Source organism: Acomys minous (assembly GCF_964271855.1).
Source record: "Acomys minous genome assembly, chromosome: 11".
Taxonomy (NCBI): Eukaryota; Metazoa; Chordata; class Mammalia; order Rodentia; family Muridae; genus Acomys; species Acomys minous.
The window spans coordinates 13,730,210-13,751,746 of NC_140492.1; the positions used below are offsets into that span (position 1 = coordinate 13,730,210).

The 21,537-nt window shown below is 37.0% G+C and overlaps 1 long non-coding RNA gene across 1 annotated transcript in view; it reads left to right on the forward strand.

Annotated features, from left to right (window-relative positions):
- Positions 1–1,076: 1,076 nt before the first annotated feature.
- The window catches only part of LOC311608519, a 39,411-nt gene continuing 18,950 nt past the window's right edge, over positions 1,077–21,537 (forward strand). Inside the window, exon 1 of the long non-coding RNA XR_014783001.1 lies at positions 1,077–1,126. This is a non-coding gene — a long non-coding RNA (uncharacterized lncRNA). The remainder of the gene's footprint in view (positions 1,127–21,537) is intronic.

Consider the following 21,537-nt stretch of genomic DNA (forward strand, 5'->3'; position numbering starts at 1 on the left):
AGCTTAGTTGTTTAGGAATAAGAAGATGGTTTAAGGTCTAGATAGATGGTTTTAGGCTGTTAGGTACAAGATATGATAGAAATTAATTTAGGTACAAAACTTTAGATTCACCCAGATAGGAGAGATGATATTTTCTTTAAGGTTGCCTGTTCTTTTCTAATGAGAGACAGAAAGTGATTTGATCCAGAGGGAAAGAAAAATGGGGAAGAACTGAGAAGAACAGTAGGAGGGAAACCTATAATCATGGTATATTGTATGAGGAAATAACTTGTTTTCAATAAAAGAGAATAAATCAACACTTAAATGCTAAACACTAAAATTCAAAACTAAAAATCAGGGAAATACACTTACTAAGTGAAGGCCCAACAGGTTGGGAAAGTCCTGTCCTATCAGAAACAACTGAATCCAACAATTCATCCACCAACCACGAGCCACTCTGCAGTATACAGACAAGACCTAGCCTAAGGCAGCACTTTATGTGGACTGGTATCTAGCATACTTCACAATGATTCCTTGTGATGTCATGTGCAGTGAACCAATCAACACTTAGAACTACCTATAGGGTTTTCCCTGCCTCTCCCCCTAATTTTTCTAATGTCTGTGATCAAATATTGAAAATAATCTACTTAGTTGGGGGAAGCATCTGTTTACCTTTCAGATTTATAGGTGTTAAGGCAACATAAAGGGGCAACTTATAGCATGGACTTTGCTATGTGAGGCTATTGGTTCCATGGCATTTGCAATCTCCCATTCCTCTAAGCACCCACGACTTCCTGGTAGGTTTCATCTCCAAGGTCTTACAGTGTCCCCAACAGCACAACCTTAAACGCATGTCACAGTGGTGGACATTCTATATCAAGTCCATTTCATAGACCCTTGCCACTTTAATTATAATAATATAATAATAATAATAGTAGTAGTAGTAGTAGTAGTAGTAGTAGTAGTAGTAACAATAATAATAGCCACAAAAACTTAAACAAATGTCTTTGGAACTGGTCTTTATAAGATGTGTTTACATCATCATTCTTCAACTCCTAAAGAGCAGCATTGTGTTCTCAGAAAGATTTATCAGAACCAACTGCCAACAGCACTCTGTTATGAGGTACCGGTCCTGCTTGGGTGATGGGTAAGATGGAAAATGACGTAGTTCTGCTACCTGTGGGATTCTCTTACTTTTACCATTCTAGATATTGGTCCTCTATTTTGTACAAATCTCATATATTTTCTATTCCTAAATTATTGATGACTTTGTTTCCCTTTTTTAACTTGGTATAGTCTAGAAACTTATTGTTTAGCTCCAACAACATTTGAGGTATTTGGCTACTGGCCTTATTAAAACGAGTGGATAGACATGCTAGGGATCTTTCAAACTCATGTAGAGACTGTAGTGAACTTTCTAGTATTTTGCCTAACTTTCAGATTTCCTTATTACTAGCTTGTGAGATAATTAAGACTAAAATATCTAATAAATACAATAGTCTTTGGCTCTAAATATGAAAATGTGTTTTTATAGACTTTATAGACTTTAACATTTCCAAAAATTAAATTCATTATGGAATTTAAAGGGTGGTTTTAATATAAGAATTTTATTAAAAATATTTTCACAATTTAGGAAAAATACTTTCCCAAGATAATGTTGGTGAATGATTTTTAAATAATGTTGTATGATTCACAAAATCTACATCTGTAGCTATTGTGTTTTCAGTTTCTTAAATAGAAGATGAACATCACCTTTTGTTAGTTTTCTATTGTCATTGAAGTTTCTGATGATTACCATTGAATTTTAGCATATAAGGTCTGGGCTAACTTGAGAAATAAATATCTGGGGCATCTATGAGACATTTTATGTTAGTTTAGCCCCTAGGCATGTCTGTGAAGGACTGGCTAGATTAGGTTACTTGAGCAGGGAAAACCCACCTTAACTTTGAGTAGCACTAATAGGGGTCACAATATTGGATTGAATAAAAAGTAGAGAGGGGGTTAAATAGAGCTTTCATTGCTGTCTGCTTTCTCTTGACTAAGGCAAAATATGGTCAGCTGCCTCGCTGTTGTAATCATGTTTATTTTATTTTATTTTTTATCATTGTGGATTGTCATAGTTTTGTAAGACAAAATGAACCCTTCTCTTCTCATTGCCTTTGTCAAGTATACTGTTTTAATGACAGGACAAGTAGCTAATACAGTACCCAAGATATCATCTTAAAAGGTGAAAATGCTTATTTTGGCTTATTACTTTAGAGGTTTCAGCCCGTGTTCACTGGCCCTTGTTATCTGGGTCTATGTTGGTGAATTATACTACTTTATGGCAGAGCATATTGCTGAGGTTAGCTCATCCCTTCATGATAGGCAGGAAGCAAAAGTTAGAGAAAACAAAAGCCACATCTCTAATGGCTGACTCTTTCCAACATGAGCCACCTCCTCTCAGTAGCATCTGGACATGGGCCCCAACTTCAGCACAGAACTGTTAAGAGTGTATTTCAGAATCAGAGTTTAGTACTGTCTTTTCCCTTCAGATATCATCTTCATTTTATATCCCCCATACCTTTTTTTTTACTTTATTAATTTATTCTTGTTACATCTCAATGGTTATCCCATCCCTTGTATCCTCCCATTCTTCCCTCCCTCCCATTTTCCCCTTATTCCCCTCCCCTATGACTGTTTCTGAGGGGGATTACCTCCCCCAAACTAAGGCACCAGCCAAGGACAATACAGGTGGTAAACCTTAAACCCCTACCCAGATCTAGACAATGGACAGAACACTCTCCACAGTAGAGTGGAGAGTGGGATATTACTTTCTCACATACTCTGGTGCCTAACCTTTGACAATGTCCCCTGGAGGGGGAGACCTGGTGGCACTCAAAGGAAGGACAGCAGGTTACTAAGAAGAGACTTGATACCCCATACCTTTTAAGTTACTTATTATCTCCCTTAGAAACATTGATTTATTTTTAAAATTTTAATGTCTCTGACTTTATAGTTATTATCTTCCTTTCTAATTAGACCATGGACTTTAAAATTTTTTCTTTTATTAAAGTATATATATATATATATATATATATATATATATATATATATATATTGTGTGTGTGTGTGTGAAGAAAAACTTACACATGAATTCTACACCATTGTATCTAGAACTAAACTTATTTTGCATCTATATACAAAATTCTATACCAGTGAAGTAAAAATAACCTTGTGAGTGACAATTGAGGCATTAAGTTGAGGAGTAGAGTCACTAATCTACTTTTCAATCCCTATCTCCAAACTGAAGAATGGAGTATAAAGGAAAAGAGAGATGAGGTACTTTTAGGTCTAGATAGATATTTTAAATTGATAATGACAAGGTGTGACGGAGATTTGTTTACATTCAGAATTTTAGACTCACCAAGATAGGAAAGATGTTGTCTTCAAGGCTGTCAAATACAAATAGCCAAAACACTAAGAGTGTAACATTTATATGCTTCCTGAATATGTCATGGTTCTTCTTGTTATAGGTAGTTTATTGCATATATGTGTAATAATATAAATGTATATGTAAAAATTAAAAAAGAGTTTAATTTTTTTCTTTGACTTTTAACACAAGTTTTAATTCCAATAGTTATCACAGTTTCTCAACAAGAATTTGGGAATATATAAACAAATAACAAATGGATACATAATTTCATGAATATTTTTATCTATATGACACACATATAAAGCCAGTATATACTTAATCAAGCAATAATTACATGCAAAATTCTAGTTTTTCCCTTTTTCTATTAAAACATTCCAGTCATGAATAACTAATGGGTCGTAACCTGTAGTTTCTAAAACACTGTTATGACTTCTCTGTTGATGTGAAAATTGTTCCCAATTAATGATATTTTTAGTAATCACATTAATTGGAAGACAGTCACATCCTTTTAACTTTTCCCCCTAAATGTTAAAATCTTCCTAGACTACTGTGACATTTTCTATCTTAAAAGAACTGTTATCTTTCAGCTTTAACTTATAAAAATGAATAATTTATGCAGTATGCTTACGGCTTTGTTTCATGCACAATTTATATTTAAGACATAGATATTGAAACATTGGAGTTCCATTAATCTAAACAAGGTTCTAAGTTTATAATTTAGGGGCAGAATTAAACAGAAATCTAATGCTTACTGTTATTCCTTCACAACAGAATAAAAATTTCCCAGAGATGCCTAGTCAATCTCTATAAAACACAATGAGAAAGCCTATGTGGGTCTAAGATGTAGTCCAACAACTCACTCCCTTTTATGGAGCACTGATTTTGGGCTATGCATTGGATATAACCCCCATGGATCAGCTATGTGTTTAGCCATCTTGGGTGTCCTACAACAAGAACTTAGCCAATTAGATTTTCTTATTGTTCCACATGCCCCGCCCTCCTCCTCTCCATGCTCAAGTGTTTGTAAGACTAAGAGGTCCCATCAATATGGGTTGTTTTGGTTTTTTGTCTGAAATAAGGTTTCTCTTTGGAGCCCTGGCTTTCTTGAAACTCTCTCTATGGTCTAGGCTAACCTCAGACTCAGAGATCTGTATGACTCTGCTTCTGAGTTGCTGGAATTAAGGCATGTACTACCATGCCTGGCTTCATCAATGGGCTTTAGGCTCTTCAAAAGATCCTCATAGAAAATTCACTCCCATGTACTTCTAAATATTTAAATATTTCAAATACTAACATATGCCATTGGGTGTATGTTACTCCCTTTTTGGTTACTCTACTTTCTATTGAATGCCACTATTAATATTATTTGTCAAAATTTTGACACCTGATTGGGTAAATTCCTCTTCACATTCTCTCTGGATCTTATCCTGGGTACTCCATTTTTTTCCAATGATAATTTGTCTTTAATCTAGTCTTACTCAGTACCTTGACTCCTCATACTTAAACTTATGTTCTCATCCCAGGAAGTCAGTTTCTTGAATGCACATCTCATAAGCCCCTTTATTTATTTGGAGATCATCTGATGACCCCTGACAATTTCTTGATCCGTTTGGACCTGTGATGCTATCTATGGACCGATACCTTAAAGTCTTCATCTTCTGACACTGAAGCATGAGAGACAAATGGAGGATTTTCATGAAGAGGCCTTATTATAGAGCTTAGTCCATTGTGGGGAGCATGGAAACTGAAGGCAACAATAGCAATAGTCTGTGTTTGGGAAGGCCTGTGGACAACCTTGACCAACAACTCTAAGGAGAGCTTTCCATACCTGGTCTTGAGAATTTTGTTAGTCTATGACTCATGGGCAGCATCACCACCCTAGATAGGAAAATTTCATTTAAACTATATATGTATATGCATACTCACATGACTAATATATAATTATAGGCAGATAGGCAAACATAATGTCTTATGACTTTTTCAGATGTGCTTACTGTTATTTTCTATTCCTCCTTGCATCTTATGTATTAATCTTTCTTCCCCTTCTCTAGTTAAAACCCTCCTCAAGCTGCAACTAATCAAAAGGCATGCAGAGAATAGATGAAGTGTGGTGTCCAGCCCCAAATGATATACATGTTACATAACTCTTGTGCCTAAGGCTCAGATGATCATAATGGTGAAGGGATCAGAAATACTGTAATAGCCATAGAACCAGGAAGTTTGCCGGGAGACTTTTGTTTCCTAGAAATATTATAGAAGCTATGCCTATGAAACCTCATCGACATGGTTGCCTAAAGAAGACTTGGTGTCTACGGCAGAGAAGAACTGTCAAATTGGTTATACAATATAAAGGGGTAAGCCTAGAAATTGTAATGATATAAACATATAATATATGAACATGAACTATATAAATACTTAATATACAAATACAACCTGATCAATCTATTATATAAAATCAACTAACGAAAGAGAGGCCATAATAGCAAGGGGTACTACACAAATGAGAAAGGTTTGATGGAAGACACGGCAGGGAACAAATGATGTAATTATATTGTAATTTCAAAAATAAAATAATATATATATTTAAATGGCCAGTATATATCCAAAGGAGTCTGGTGTTATAGAAATAATCAAATGGTGGGCGCATGAAATTTAAGGTTAACGTGCATTCGGAATAGACGTTCTGGGTTGGTTGAAGTCAAGATGGGACACAGAGAGCAGAGCATGAACTGGGAATATTTTTTTTATGCCATCTGTTCCTGGGATGTACTTAATTCATTCCTACTTTTCCAAAAGTAGTCAAAAGTATGAGACCAGATACATTTTACTTAACAATTTGTCAGTTTTATGTGTAACTGTAAGGTGTACAAGCATGTGCTATATGTCTTAACTTGAACTTTTCACTTTTCCTTTTTTTCACTTTAAAATTTTTTTATTAAATATTTTTACATATACATTTATATTGTTACACATATATACAATATCTTGGAAAGCCATTAACCTGCACTCCCGGTGTATTCAGATAATCAACTTTATTCCTTCTCATGTCTCTGATTGGGTTGAAGACCAGGTAGTTTAGTTTTACAATGAAGCCTAGTTATTTAGAGGTTAAGATATTCTTAGGTCTAGATAGATGTTTTAAATCATCACTTTTTCTTAATACTATATTCTTAAAATAAAACCAATTGTGTTAACTCAATCCTCATCTGTTATTATATTTTGAGCTATTTTATAAAGCCTGAAACACAAGTTGGTTTTAGCATAGACTCTTTTCATCCCCAGGATCATGCTGCATAATGACTGACCAGTCTTATGTGCAATTGCACTTCAGGACATGAGATTCAGATGAGGCCCCACATCCAATTCGTGTTTTCATAAAATTAGGTGTTTGAATCAATGTGAAGAGGCTATCAAAGTTTTAAGATGACATATATAATGGTACACGATTACATCTATTTAGTTTATTTTTAGAAGATTTACTACTAAAATGGCCCCTAACACCTAGTTTCCTCTATATCCTTTCTATTTAGCACATATCTATAATTTTCCCCTATGGAGATATAGAATTTTCTTGTCTGTGTGATTCATCTTTTCATTACTACACAGAACATACCTTAGAAAAGTGGTTCTTAACCCTACTAATGCTGCTATATTTTACTAAGGTTTTTCATGTTGCGGTAAACCCTCCCCCAGCCATAAAATTATTTTTATTGCTACTTCATAACTGTAATTTTCAACTGTTATGAATTATAATGTAAATATCTGATAGGCAGGATATCTGATCTGTGACACCTGTGAACAGATCATTTGACCTCCAAAGTGGTTGTACCACACAGGTTGATAAGCTCTGCCTGAGGCAATCAATTGAAAATAAAGAAATATTTATTTTAAACTCTTGCTTTTGGAGATTTAAGTGCACAATCCATTGGTTCCTTGTTTATGTTTATGTCAAACAACATATTCTGTCCTAGGTGAAAAGTGGAACAAATATGGTGACTTAAAAATAAATTTATAATATTTATTAGTACGTACTCATATGTAGCTCAAATGAATTCCTATCACCACAGGTATACAGATAACAGTTTGAAATATATAGGACATACATAAGTAAAGTCTAGAATACATGGTCTCTGTTAAGTATATGTTATAGTTTGTATAATAAAATACCTAGAACTTTATTATTTCATTTTATGGAGTATACTTTTTCAGCACAGCTAAGAGAGATACATTTGAAAGTAATACTAAAATAACACAGTCAAATATTTGGAAATTTAAATATGATAGTTATTTGGATTTTGAAACTGAAAACTCAGTACACAGGCTTATTAAATTGAAGTTAGTGCAACAAATAGGGAATAAGTAGGGAATGACCTGCAAGGACCTTAAAAAAATAAAGTAAACATTTTATTCATAAGAAAATAATACAAAATGCAAGTACACTTAAAAAATGGAAAAATCATAGTTATACACACTTTATAGCAATTGGGAAAATGATCAGGGTCAAAACTCTTCTTCTTTTGTCTAGTTACAAAGAAAATACGGATTATGTTAAAAAGAGAAATGCTCCATTGTGAGAATGGCTTTTAAGAAGCTGCACCCGGAGAAAAGTGGTTTCTAGATGTTTCATTTGGTTACAAAGGATCAACGTTTGCTTCGGCATCTCATCTTGATCCCTAGATGCTGATGAGGGAGAGTAAAGGCTGTCCCTTAGAGAGTGTGCACATGATGTGGGGCGGGTGCAAGGATGACCCAAGTGCCAGTGTTTGAACAGTTTTGTCCTGTAAGGATTCTGGAGTCTACAGTCTAACTAGAGGTTTTTTTTTTTTTTCATAAATTCAGTCAATAGAGCCTTTTTTATAAACCATAAGATTTTGTTGATATGAAAATATTGCAATATCCTTAGGAATTAAATCAGAAAAAAGATAAATTGTGGGATATAGCCAGTGAGCTTTGGTAGGTCATCTGTATGGATCTAGTGCACAGACTCTACATCCTCCATAAAGCTTTATGGAGGGTTATAAAATTTATGAGAAAAGATAGGCTTTAATATTTCTATTTTGTAGAGTTCCCAGTAAAGGAAAAGGGAAATATTGGAAAGCAGAATGTGAAGTCTGTCATGAAGAAGTAGGAGAAATACAACCAAGTCTCAAAGGGATAAGGGGAAATCAAAGTGAGAAAGTGAAGTCGCTGTTGGATTTAGACCAATAAGAAACAGAATGTTTGATGGTTCATTATTTTCTGCCAAAACAGAGATTATTATGATATGTGTTTCCATCAGAAGTATTCTGAGATACAGACTTTACACATGGTGCACAGATGAAAGAAAAGAATCAAAACCAAAACATGTCTTTAAAATGTGAATGAAAGCATATCTTTTCTATCTATCTATCTATCTATCTATCTATCTATCTATCTATCTATCTATCTGTCTATCTATCTGTCTATCTGTCCATCTATCATCTATCTGTCTGTCTGTCTATATATCTAATCTATCCTCTCCCTATATACCTCTATCTATCTATCTATTTATCTATCTATCTATCTATCTATCTATCTATCTATCTATCATCTATTTATTCATTTGTTTACATTCCCAATCACAGCCCCCTTGCTCCTCTCCTCCAGGTCCTACTGTCCCTCCCTCTTTCCCTAACACTGCTCACCTACTCCTCAGACAAGGTAAATCCCCCAACCCACTCCAGCACATCAAGTCACATCAGGACAGAGCACACCCTCCTCCCCTATGACAAAGCAGCCCCACCAGGAAGAAGTGATAGAAAACAAGCAAAGGAGTCCATGTCAGAGACAGCTTTGTAAACATTAGATTTTCTCTTCTCTTTCCTTGTCTTTTTAAGAACTTCCCATTTCTCAGATGTTTTCCATCTTTTCCTCCTCCTCTCTGTCTCCTCTCTCCTTTTTATTTCCTTTCTTCCTTTCTTCTTCCTTCCTCCCTCCCTCTCCCCTTTCTTGCTCTTTCTACAATTTAGAAATTAAAATGTAATTTCACTGTTCAGATTTTCAGTTTTTCTCTTTTCTCCCTCAAATCCTTCCCATATGCCCTTCTAGCTCTATCAAATTCATGTCCTCTGTTTTTTATTTACACACACACACACACACACACACACACACACACACACACACACAAACACACACACACAGACACACACACAGACACACACACAGACACAGACACACACACACACACACAGACACACACACCACCTGTTCAGTTCATATAATGTTACTTGATGCATATGATTTCAGGGAAGACAACTTAGTATTGGACTTTTTCCTCAGAAATATTCTCTCATTCCTTTCCTTAGTTGCCTGTAGTAGTTCTTTTTTTTTAATGAATATTTTCTATTTATTCTTTAACACTTTTTTATTTTTTTATTTTTTATTATTTTTAAAATTTTTATATATACATGTATATTATTACACTAATATAAAAATAAACTACATACAACAAGAAGAACCACAAAACAATCAGGAATTATTAGGATAAGTAGGTTATGCAAGTTAATTATTAGTTGGTCAAATCATGCCTGTTTAGGGTTGAGGCCCCATGAGATCTCCCCTTCTGTGTCTGCATGTACGTCTGTCCTATCCTCGGCAGGTTATGTTGATAAGACTTCATGATGTGGCTTATCTGACAACAAAATCCTACAGGAATCTTGTTTCTTTGAGTCTTACAATCTTTTTGCTCTAGTCTTTTTGATTCTGTGCCAAGATATCACAGAAGGGACATGAGCACCAGAGATTTCATGAATGTTTGAAAAACACATGCGCATGCACATTCATATGCGCACAGAACAGATCAAAGAAAAAGAAGTCTAAGTCAGAAACTGCTTTTTAATTGTTATGGGGATTTTGGCTTTATTATTCTTCAAATATTTTCCAAATAGGACCCAGAAATTATTTGTGTTCTTTGTAGGCGTCTGAATTTCAGGACTGAAATCAACATGGCGCTAATCCCTTTGAGAGACTGACTCAGACATTTAGTGATGGTGAATACCTCTGGACTAACATTTCATCCTTATTACTTCTCCCTCAACACCCTTCCATATACCCTTCTTTGATTTATTTCTAATTGATGCCTGCTTTTTAGATTGTTGTTATATCTGCAACATATATATGTGTATGCATATACATATATGTCCTATAATGAAAGAGTGTGCTGCAATGAAATGAGCACTTAAGAGTGTCTGGATATCCCAATTTCAATATATATATATACATACATTGTATAAATTTTTAATGAGGTAAAATATTTTATATATTTTTTAAAATCTATATTTTAATGGAAATAATTAGAATAATTTTTTCTTTTTTTTTAAATTTAGACTGTATGTGCACATAATAGATGGTTATATGACTGTACTTTAGCCCTCCTGAACGTCTTATCATTCTTGTTGCCCAGCACCATTTACTGTAATGTACCAAACCATAGAGTTTCTTTTGGTAGCCCTGGCTGCCCTAGACTCATTTTGTAGACCAGACTGGCCTCAGACTCACTGAGATCCACCTGCTTCTGCCTCCTGAGTCCTTGGATCAAAGGTGTGTACCACCATGCCTGACCTTTTAGTGTTTAGTTTTTGGAGTTCCTTATTCTGGTTAGTAACCCTTATTATATATATGGCTTCTCAATATTGTATCCAGTTCTATAAGATGTGCCTTCACTTTCATTATTTTATTGTGCAGAAACTTTTTGTTCTGGTGTAATACAGCTTATGTATTTTTGCTTTTTTTTTCACATTTGAGATGTTGTCCAAACCTCTATTTTCATCTTGATGTTCTGTAATCTGCCGTTAGGTCTCTTCCAGTGTCCTAGTGTTTGGTTTTGAGTTAATATTTGTAATTGGTGCAGGATATGGGGATCAGTTTATTCTGCACTTGACTATGTAATTCCTACAACACAATTCATTAAGAAAATGGAATTTTCTTCATTGCTTGTGCCAAAAGTCAGTGGCTGTAGATGTATGTGTATTCCAGACTCTTGTCCTGTTGCCTTAGACCATATGTTTGTTTCTATATCAATGACATGCAATTTTGATTGTTATGGTTTTTATTTTGAAGCCAGGAAGTAAAAACTTTCATTCTTTTAGGTTAGGATGGGGTTAGCTCTTAGGCACTTTTTGTCATTATGTAAATTTAAGGGTTGCTTTTCTTGCCTTGGTATAGGATTGACATTTTGATGGTGAGCGCACTGCATGTGTGCATCATTTTATGTCACAAAGACATTTATATCACCATTGATTTTTCTCATGTGTCAATATGGGTCATCTTTCTATTATTTTGTAACCTTCTTAGTTTTAATCATCAATGTTCACAATTTTCATTATACATTTATTTCACTGTTTTGGTAAAATCTATGTATATTTTGGTTGTGTACCTGTCTTTGTAACTACAGCACCAATAGCCTAGTAGAATATGTTTGCTAATATTTATATCTCTTCTAAATTTTAAAAATAAATATTTAGGCCTGGAGAGATGACTCAGAGGTTAAGAGCACTAACTGTTTTTCCAGAGGTCTGGAGTTCAATTCCCAGCAACCACATGGTATCTCACAACCATCTATAATGTGAACTGATAGCCTTTTCTGGTCTGCAGGTGTGCATGCAGGCAGAACATTGTATACACAATAATAAAAAAATTACAAAATAATTTTGTAAAGACTCTGTAGTATAACTGATTAATTAAATCATTTGGTACTGAACATTTCTGTGATGGAAAATTTCAATATTGATTCATTCTTCTTATTTGTTACTGGTCACTGCAGGTTTTTTTTTTGTTTGTTTGTTTCTATTTCATTCAATCTTGGTAAGACAGATTTCAAGGACTTTGTTTTTTCTAGGTTATCAAAGTTGTTGGTTGGTATATATTTTTTGCATGTCTGTGGTGTTTTATTTTTTCTGCTCATTCTCTTATTTTATCCCATAGGGCCATGTTTCTCTTTTAAAGTTAGTATAATGTGTGCAGTTTGTTAATTTGGCTCATCCATAGTTCACTGGTCATATGTAATACATTTATCTTTGTATATAAACATTAACATTTATTTTGTTTATTTTTATTAGGATTTTTTTAAAATATAGATTTCCTCTCCTCACTTTAGATTTTTTTCTTTCTTTTTTAAGTTCCTGGAGATTCAATGATACTTCTTATTTTAAATGATTCTGCTGTATCAATGTGGGCACTCTTTGCTATTCTCTGTGAGTACATATTTTCTTGTGTCACACAGACTTTAGTCTGTTTTGTCTCCACTTCCATTTGTTTCAAGAAGCGTTATAATTTGTCCCCTTATTTATACATTGATCTGTTGACTCTCAAGAGTAAGTCCCTTATTTTCTATGTATCTGTAGTGTTTCCAAATTTTTACTTCTTATGGACTTCTAGTTCCTTTGCCTTATTCTTATAAAAGAAACTTGATATGATTTGAATGTGCAGAAGTTCTATGGGAAGTGCCATGTGATTTGTCCTTGAGGATGTTGCCCATGCTGAGAAGACTGTTCACCCTGCTGTTATTGGAAGGAGTGCTCTGCAGGCATCTGTTAGGTCTTTTGACCTAAGGTACAATTTAACTCTGTCTATTTTATCTGATTTAAATATGGATACTTTTGTTTCCTTTGGAATTCTATCAGCATGCAATATTTTATTACATCCACTCACTTTCAGTCTTTACATACTCTTAGGATTTTCACATAACATATTTTAAGGGCTTGCTTTTTTATTCACCTTATGACTTTTGGTTGGAAATTTTGACTCTTGTACATTCAAGGTAATTATGAAAAGGAAAAGTCTTGCAATTTTGAACCTTGCATTCCAGTTTTAATATCACACTTCTTAAACCAGCTCCTCTTATGATTTTTCTTTATGATGAAAGTACTTATTCTAGTACTGTAATTTGACTCTTGCCTATTGGGTTGGTTTGCTACCATAAATTCTTTTTCTTTCTTTTTTTTTTTTTGTATTTTTTCTCCTTTATTAATTTATTCTTGTTACATCTCAATGGTTATCCCATCCCTTGTATCCTCCCATTCTTCCCTCCCTCCCATTTTCCCCTTATTCCCCTCCCCTATGACTGTTCCTGAGGGGGATTACCTCCCCCTGTATATGTTCATAGGGTATCAAGTCTCTTCTTGGTAACCTGTTGTCCTTCCTCTGAGTGCCACCAGGTCTCCCCCTCCAGGGGACATGGTCAAATGTGAGGCACCAGAGTATGTGAGAAAGTAATATCCTACTCTCCACTCTACTGTGGAGAGTGTTCTGTCCATTGTCGAACATTATGATAGGCAGATTTGGGCACAGGGGTCCCGCTCAAACTAAGGCACCAGCCAAGGACAATACAGGTGGTAAACCTTAAACCCCTACCCATAAATTATTTTTCTTGGTTGCTGTATGGCTTACAGAAATCTATCTGGATTATAATAAAATGGGTATTTTGTTGTTTTGTAACTTTTCCAAACTGAGTTTTTTTTATTACAGTATTTCTTTGCAAGCAATGGGTCATCATTAGGCATAAGGACTTACGTACAAGCATCTGTTTCATAATTATATGAGCTTTATGCTCTTTGGTGTCTTCTGAGTTATGAAAACCTCTCTCCTTGAATGTAAAGAGGTTTCTTCAGCATTTCTTGCAGGACAATCTGGGTAGATATACTTCTCCCGGCTTTAGTTTTTGTTTAGTTGGCACACTATTTCCTGTTGGCTATTTGTTTGGCTCACTATCAAGAAAGTCTCCTGCCACTCTATCCTGGCACATGGAGTTTATGATGAAAACTCAGTTTCCAGATGACTTGGGGCCTTCTTCTACATTATTTGATTTCTTTTACTCCCTTCAGAGTTTTGTTTTAACTAATGACAATGCAACTGAAGGCTTATAATAAAATATCTCTGGGTATACCTAGTTCCATGTGACTGCTCACCTTTGATCTTGTGCTTGACCATTTTCTTCCTTCATGAGGCTTGGGAGGTCTCTCCTATTATCAATCTTACTAACTTTGGGACTCTCAAGGTCATCCCCAAACCAAAGAAGCCTGAACATTCCATTATGCATTTTACATTTCTCTTAAGGTTTTCCATTATCATTTCTGTCCAAACAGTTTGTCTTTGAGCTCATTAATGTTTCTTGTGTCTAAAGTATCTTTCCTAGATGTATTATATCTTATTTTAATTTTATTTGATATATTTTCTCCTCAAGAATTTTCACTTAATCTTTTAAGTTGGCTTTAATCTCTCTGTCAAGATGATCTGATTTGAGTACAGCACCACTGCTCTGTGCTTTTCAAAGCTCATTAAGTTTTCTTACAACATCTGTTTTAGGTTCTACCCAAGAGATCCCTTTGTTGTTTACTTTGGGGACAGATTTTGGTATTTTATTTTGACTGATAAACAGTTCCATTCTTGAATGCCCTTGATTATTTGCTGTGTAATATCATCTGCCTATTGAAGGATTAGATGTTTGCTCCTATTTTTTGTAATGTTGCTTTTTATTTGCAGCTAACTGTCCATAATCTGTGATAAGAATATTTCTCCTCTTTGAGCCCTAAGTCACTCCACTCTTTCAGGACTCAGTGGTTAAATCAAGGCTTAAAGGCAGTTTGTTCTTGGTATGTTGTCATTGTTTCAGCACTAGGTGATGATCAAAATTTGAATTAGTTCTAAATTTGTGATCGGTATTAAGTTCACCACAGATAGAGGGGGGGGTTTCGTTTCTTTGCCTTTCTCTGAGGCTGGGTGAACTCAGACTCTTTGTCTGCAAGTACTGGTATGTGGTAGATCACTGCCCAACTCACTACAGAAGGTCCAGATCTATATTACGCCTACAACTTTTAATGTTAACACATTACACCATACCATGAGCTCACAGCCTATCAAGAGCACACTTGGGAAGGTCTAAAGCATACTAGTGAAGTGGATTCCTCCTAAAACGTGCCAAAGGAGGTGATGAATCAAATAAAAATAAACATCCTATAGACTAGCATCATGTGTTTTTTCTCTGCCACTGGACTGTTGAAAAGGCTTGAGTCACAAGTATTGTCCATGCAATTGGGATCCTTAACATTTTTCCTGTTAGGTTTCACTAGCTTGCCTCAAATTCTAGCATCAAGTTTTATCTTAACAAGGGGTGGGAGATTCCAAGATGGCGCCAGCTAATAAGCCACATATCTGATCTACTCCGTGGAGACCAGGGACATAAGTGGAGCCACAGATTGCTGGACTTTGAGAACTGTAGGTGAGTGGGGCCCCAAAGGCCGCAGACCAAACAGGGGGCCTGCCCCCCTGGGACAAGCAACATCCTGGAGGTGCTAAATGCACTCCCCAAACTCTGGAATGGAATCCACATACAAACTGCAGCCGGCATATAAAGCACAGACTCGCTGTTTGGGGAGGGGATTTTCCGGAGTCCCCAGCCAGAGGAGTCTCAGTGAAGAGGGTGAATCTACCCTAGGATTCCTCCTTCCACACTACCCCAAACTGCGGAGGTCACCAACACAGGCCGAGTGGAAATACAGGCGGCAGGACCCAACAGAGACAGCTAAAGTGGGACTGCAGCTTGCTGGCCATCGTGGGCCCAACCTAACACTGATCACAGTGGACTGAGCCTGCAAACAGTGCAGTGAGAAATCAGCTTGGACTGCTTCCATAGACCTATCGGGAGACGTGGGTCTTGCCTAGAGTGATAGCTGAGCATCAAAGCCCGGCGGCGGGAATACCTGGTTCCGGGGGTGACTGCCAGAGCTCTGCAACCCTATTGTTCCTACCCTCCCAGCCGCAAGGCACTGGTCCTGCACTCCCCAAACTAGAGAGCCTAGCTATGGCTCCTGGCCCGAGCAAGGCAGGCACGCTCACGTTATCAGGAGACGAAACGTGGGTCTTGCTTGCAATGTCTAATTGTTGACCAAGAACAACCATGGTCCCTCCAGGCATTTAGTTCTGGGAGAGGTTGGACACCTCTACAGGGTATAGAGACAGACCTAAAAGACAGCTACACCCCCAGAAGATCTGATTTACCTGGGGTCTTGACTACAAAGCCACAGGAAGGACAGGCAGCTGGGATCAACCTATACAACCAGAACATTTGTATGTGGACCTTATTCTAGGTCCCAAAACTGCTGATCTGAATTACAGTAGTAAAGTCCAAACAGAAATCTACTTTGTCTGACTCAGCCTGGAGCCCACGGTGCAGAGGAAAACCACCGGGAGTGAAACTGGATCACCTACCTGTTCCACGGAAATACTCCCTGATCCCCACAGGAAAGAGCACCTGACCTATAATCAGTCACCAATTAACCACTTTCAACCAGCGAAGGTCACTACAAAATACTTTCCAACATCAGAGCCATCAAAATGACAAGAGGACAGCGAAAGAATGCTAACAAAAACCAAAACAGTTTGACATTTCCGGATCCCAGCATTCCCAACGAAAACAACCTGGAGAACCTAACAACAATGGATAGTCAAGAAAATGACCTCAAGTCCTTAGTAAAGAAGATGATAATGGAAGAAACAAATAAAATCTGTAAACAAATGCAGGAAGAGGCAAACAAGAGGGCTGAAGAGTTAAAAGAATCATATAAAGAGGCACTTGAAGAATTTCAGAAAAATATAAATAACCAGATGAAGGAAATCATTAAAACAGTCCAAGACATGAAGATAAAAATGGAAGCTATGATACAGGAACACACAGAAGAAAAACATGATCAAGAGGCATCAGAAAAGAAAGCAAGCATCTCAGAGGCGGCCTTATCTAACAGATTGCAAGAAATGGAAGAATGAATATCAGGACTTGAAGATACAATCGCAGAACTGGAAACAACCATCCAGGGAAATGCTAAATCTGAAAAGTTCCTGACACAGAGCATTCAAGAAATAAAAGACAACATGAAAAGATGAAACTTGAGAATAATAGGGATTGAAGAAGGCAACCAACTCCACAGCCCAGAAAATATCTTTAATAGAATAATAGAAGAAAATTTCCGCAATTTGAAGAAGGAGATGCATATGAGCATACAAGAGGCCTACAGAACACCAAATAGAATAGACCTGAAAAGAAAATCTTCCCGCCACATAATAATAACAACACAAAATATACAGAACAAGGAAAAAATATTAAAAGCGGCAAGAGAAAAAGGCTGAGTAACATATGAAGGCAAACCTATCAGAATTACTCCTGACTTCTCAGCAGAGACCATGAAAGACAGAAGGGCCTGGACAGAGGTTCTGCAATCCCTAAGAGAACACAGATACCAGGCAAGACTACTATATTCAGCAAAATTATCAATAACCATTGACAGAGAAGACAAGATATTCCATGACAAAAACAAATTCAAACAGTACCTAGCCACAAATCCGGCTTTACAGAAGTTACTAGAAGGAAAACTCCACCCCAACTGGTCAAACTACAACCAAAACTACATAGGAAATAGGTAACTATACCATTGCAAAATCAGAACCTCACAAAATCTCGACTGTTACAAATACCAAAAATGAAGGGACTTACCAGTCACTGGTCATTAATATCTCTCAACATCAATGGTCTCAATTCTCCAATAAAAAGACACAGACTAACGGAGTAGATGCATAAACATGACCCAACATTCTTCTGCATTCAAGAAACACATCTCAACCACAAGGACAGACATTGCCTCAGAGTAAAAGGTTGGGGAAAAATATTCCAAGCAAATGGTCACAAGCTGGGGTAGCCATTCTAATATCTAATAAAATAGACTTTCAACCAAAATTAATCAAAAGAGATGAGGATGGACACTTTGTACTCGTCAAAGGTAAAGTCAACCAAGAAGACATCACGATTTTGAACATCTATGCTCCGAATACAAGGGCTCCCACATTTGTAAAAGAGTTATTAACAAAGCTTGCCCCACTCATCGATACCCACACATTAATAGTGGGAGACTTCAACACCCCACTTTCATTCAAGGATAGGTCTTTGATTCAAAAACTAAGCCGGAAAATAACCTCATTAACCAATGTCATGAATCAAATGGATCTAACAGATATCTACAGAACTTTCCACCCAAACGCAAAGGATTATACCTTTTCTCAGCACCCCATGGAACGTTCTCTAAAATTGATCACATAGTTGGTCATGAAGAAAACCTCAACAGATACAAGAAGATTGAAATAATACCTTGTATCTTATTAGATCACCATGGTCTATGGCTGGACTTCAACAACAACAGAAATAACAAAAAGCATACTGACATGTGGAAACTAAACAAGGGGTGAACTTTTCATCATGCTGTGGGGCTCTAAGCTGTGTCTCATAGTTATGAGAAGGTGCAGTCTTAGATGTACATGGAGGACCATGTTATAGCTGGTGGCTTTATAGGCTAAAATATATGTTAATTTTATGAATTACATGTCCCTGACTGGTATGATGCCAGTGGGTATAAAAGCTCCATCTTTCAACAGTCTCTTGTCTTGCATGAGAATGAAGAAATGTGTATTGAGGCTAAACCTTTGTCTATCCAGCATAATGCTATATTGTATTATACCTGGGACTCATAGACATGAGCCTTGGATAATATGTTTGTGGAAGTGTGCACCTCAGGATTCCACCAAGTCCAGCAGTGATGCTAGCTTAGACTCAAATGTGTCCGTTATGTCCAGGTCCCTAGTTGATTCGAGGGAAGGATTAGAAGTTGGTTTGACCCAAGAATTAGATTCATTATGGAAGGTCTAGACTTGAGATCAAAAGTAAGTCTCATGTTAGCATTTGCGTCCCAACACCCATCAAATGGAATCTTTTTTCTTAACTTTTTTTGATTCTTTGTGAGTTTCACATCATGTACCCCAGTCTCACTCATCTCCCTGCCCCCCCACCTTTGTAAGCTCCATTGAAAAGAAAAAAAACCACATTAACAAAAAAAAAAAAAAAAAAAGAAAGAAAGAAAAAGAAATAAATAAAATAAAACAAATCATAGAAAACATCTTGTTGTGGAAGCTGAGTGTGTAAAGTATATTCATCCCTGTGTCCATCCATCTTCACTTGCAAATGTTCATTGCAACCAGCCATTAACCTGCTTTAAGATCTTTAGCTTCTGTGATATCATCAATGTGGGATCCTCACTGGGACTCCTCTAGGTTATCCTGCTGTTGCCCTGTATCTTGAAGATCCTGCAGGTTTGGACCCACACTTTCATGTGGTCCAACATTTCATAGATGACATAGATTTTGTGGTGGGACATCCCAAAGGCCTGAATCTGTGTGGGTAGTAGCAGAACCAGACACCAGGCCTTTTCTCCTGCACTGCTCCTGCTAGGCCACCCAATGCTGCCATCTGCAGGAGGCAAGGTCTGCTCTTCTACCCTACTCTCGTGCCCTTGGCTGCTAACTGCTCTCTTCACCCTGAGGCAGGCTCTCCTGACCCTAATTGGCAAAGGTTGATAACGTAATTCAGCTCTAAAGGATCAGTCCACAGTTATTCATTCTAGAAATATATATCAGGCATGTGAGGTCTCCTCCTGAAAGTAGTTTTCACTATGGTAGGTCTATTCTTGGTTTCAGATCTAAATTTTGGACTTGAAAACTCCCTTTGCCAAGTAGAAGAAAATTCTCCTTTTAAAAATGTAGCTTCATATGTTAGGTCCTGCTGAAGAGTGTGGCTGGCATGAGTCACTATATAAACCAGACGTTTTGGTTCCACGACCCCCTCTTACCTGCCTTTGCCTGCCCTTGCCCTTTTCCCACCTCCCTGCCCTCTCTCCTTCCATTATGCTAACTCTCAGCACATGCTCTACCTTCCCTTGCATTTATATAGTATAGCTTTATTGCCAACTAGCTCATTCTGTTTATTCAACCAATCATCTGGTGCCATGACAAAAAGGGATCAAGGAGCCAAAATGTCTAGTTTATATAGTGAGTCTCTGTGAGAGGGGAAGCCCCACCCCTAGGTAGAGGGCAGGCCATGCCAGGTACACCCTGCAGCAGGACCTAATATTCTAGCCTTTTGTTGATAATAAATGGTTAATGAAGAGATAGAAAAGTTGTTTTACAACCCTGGCCACTTGGTACTTTCCAAGATGGCCTCAGGGCTGTTGTATTCTATCTGAGAAAAACCATGTCCTCATACCTGTCCTGAGCTCCTGACAGCATGTAATGCCCCAAGCTGAGCTCTTGCCCCCTTAAGGATAAAATAACTAGTGACCAATCATTTTAAAGGTCAACTAACCAATCATGTTTGTACTAAGTTCTGCATGTGTAAGGGTATTTTTTTTCCTGTAAGGGAATTTAACCCCCCTGCCATTACAGAATGGGGTCTTTCCATCTCCCTGGAGTATGGTGGATCCTGATGCATCAGCTTAATAAATTCCTTTGCTTTGCATCGACTTTGGACTCTGGCGATCAAAGTCTAACAGATGATGGGCAAAGAAATCTGGTCTTTGACTGCTTCAGGCTGACAGTAGGGTGGCGACAGGGGGTTAAAAGGCTGTAATGTTGGCCAAGTCCAGGAAGAGCAGGCGGTTGTATTCGTTCAGGATCTGTGAGACCATCTGTAATACTGAGATTATCCAGTGTAATACCGAGATCACCCAGATTGCGAGACCCTCCAAATGACCACCAGGACTTGGTGGAGACTGAGTCTGGAGAGGAATTTTTTTTTATCAAAGAGGAACATTGGGAGCTAATTGTATATAATCACTCTGGTGGAGTTTCTGGGGACTGCTAGCAGGTGTCATTCCCAGAATGAAGAGAGAAGGGTCACCTGGAGGACAAGTTCTCACAGAACATTCACAGACCGTGGCATTAGTTGCAGAATATGCATTACATATAGAATGTGACATTAATTTTGTCCTTACATATCCAAGGCTAAGAAACTGCAGGCATTATTGATTCAGTCCGTGAGGTTTAGGCCAAAACACCTGTGTTCTAGATGCAATATATATATATATATATATATATATATATATATATATATATATATATATATATATAGTAAAGGAGTTTACATTGAAACTTTTAGGTCTTGGTAGTTGGGGGGGGGGGTGTCCCAAAACCTGGAAATGAGGGAAGAATTGCATTCTCTGAAATAGGAAATACTTATCTGGAGTGTGACCTGTGGATTTGAGTGCATCTCCTGAAGCTTACAAGAATCTTTGTTAAGTTTACAAAAAGACACAAAT